Source organism: Pteropus vampyrus, unplaced genomic scaffold (assembly GCF_000151845.1).
Source record: "Pteropus vampyrus isolate Shadow unplaced genomic scaffold, Pvam_2.0 Scaffold143, whole genome shotgun sequence".
In the NCBI taxonomy this organism is placed as follows: Eukaryota; Metazoa; Chordata; class Mammalia; order Chiroptera; family Pteropodidae; genus Pteropus; species Pteropus vampyrus.
In genome coordinates this window covers 1,786,835-1,788,784 of record NW_011888924.1, presented here as the reverse complement: position 1 = coordinate 1,788,784, position 1,950 = coordinate 1,786,835, and positions in this window count along the sequence as shown.

Below are 1,950 nucleotides of genomic sequence, written 5' to 3'. Positions count from 1 at the left end.
CTGATGTCATCCAAATTTCATATATAGAAAACACTTAAAGCAGCTAAAGCAACGTTTTGCAGATAGCGCTCTACTAGTGCTTGCGGTTAATATCATTGTTGTTGATAATAAATAAGAGAACACGTGTGAATCCCATTCATCCATCCAGAAAAGAGTGATCTCATAGAGCACAGGAAAAGAGTGATCTCATAGGGCATAGAGTGGGGAACAAAAAAGATGTCCGCTTGTAGAGAAAGGAAAGGGAAGAAGGCAAGAATACACATTGGAAGCTTGTTTGGGGTAAGGTAGGGATCACAAGTATGGGGGGTATGATTCACTCTGGCTCTGAGTGAGAAGCCATAGACATAAGACTCTCTGCTCAGGCTCAAGGCCAAGCCATGCCTGCTGGTCCCCTGTGGCAGGTTTAGTCACCTCCTGCCAGTCTGTCTCTGCCTTGTATAGACTTTGCTCACCTCCCTGCTCATCTGCTCTGTAAACTCACCAGACTTTAAAAGGCAGGTGCCCCCTCAGGACAGGTGGACAGGACCATATCAGTGCATTCTTATGTGTGATCCCTGGAGAATCTGCCTCACCTTGCCCTGCCCTGCCCTGCCCTGCCCAGCCCAGGGGAGTTGGCTGGATGTTGCATCTGTTTACGGGTGTGCTCGGCAGTGCCTGAGGGGCGTGGGCATCTGGGCCATGTGATATCCTTCAGGCACATGTCCATGCCATTTAAAGCCCTCAGCCCTGGCACTCAGTGTTTCCGAGACAGCTGGGTATTTACGAGTCTTCTGGGCGTCCAGTGGGAATGAGCGAGGCAGGAGTTTCCTGGAGCCAGCAGGAGGGGAAGGAAGAGGACGGAAGGAAGTGGGAAGAATGAGATTTGAGCTCCTTCGTCCCCCACACACATTGCAAGATTTTCGGGGACTTGGCACTGACTTCCTCAAAGGGCAGGTTTCAAGGAACACCAAGTCTAATAACAGAAGAAATACTTCTGATAACCAGGTGGGACACTCACCTTGGTCCACCACCACCTGGGAGTGACATTTGTAAGCACTCAAAGGGACTTTATGTTGCTGAGCCCAAGAGCCACAGGAGGAAGCAGAGGCTGCAATGCATTGTCACACCCCCTGTAGTTATTTAGGAGGTTGTGGCAATGTATGACGAGCCCTGCCTTCTGACTCTCTAAGCAGGGTTCTTGCCTCAGCATGTGCTCTATTTGCTATGAATGCAGAGGGCTTCGCATTTGCAGAATCGACTAGTCGCCCTAATATCAGGGATTCTTGACAAGGAGTTCACCTTCAGTGTGTCACCTTCAATTGGTCACATGGTAGGAAATCGAGGAATGTACTTATATTGCAGAGGAAGAAAATGCTTTCTAACTCTGAAGGGTTCTGAGCCAAGAAAGAAAGTACAGAAGGACCGATGGCTCTGACAAAAAGTAGGTGGCTCATCTCCAACCAGGACCCAGCTTCACGAACGTGTGGCCTGTGCAGTCGCTCAAGGCCCTGCACCCAGAAAGGACCTAGGCTTGTTTTCATGCTCTGCCGTCACCACCTTGCAACTCTTAAAAACAATTACAAGGATCCCTGTGTTTTCATTTTGCTCTGGGTCCTATAAATTCTGCAGTCTATCCTGTCTACACCTTGGAGGCTGAGAAAGAAACACGCCAGCCCCATAGGTCCCTTCAACCTGAGGACATAGGGCCACCAGCCTGTCCTTACAGGGAGAGAGTGGAGCTGGGCACACCCAGAGGAGTGGCTGCTGCTGAGGCCAGAAGCCTCTAGTCTGGTCGGCCCCCGGTTTCTTTCCTGAGCCTCTTGTCCCATCCATCCAGACCCCTGCTCTGACTGAGAAGCCCCAAGCGTCAGCAAGACAGAAGTAGCGGGAAATAAATCCCTTCATTTTACAACACAGCGCTGGCTGCAAGCATGACGGCATGCGGTTCAGATCCCCTTCCCTGGGCACAGA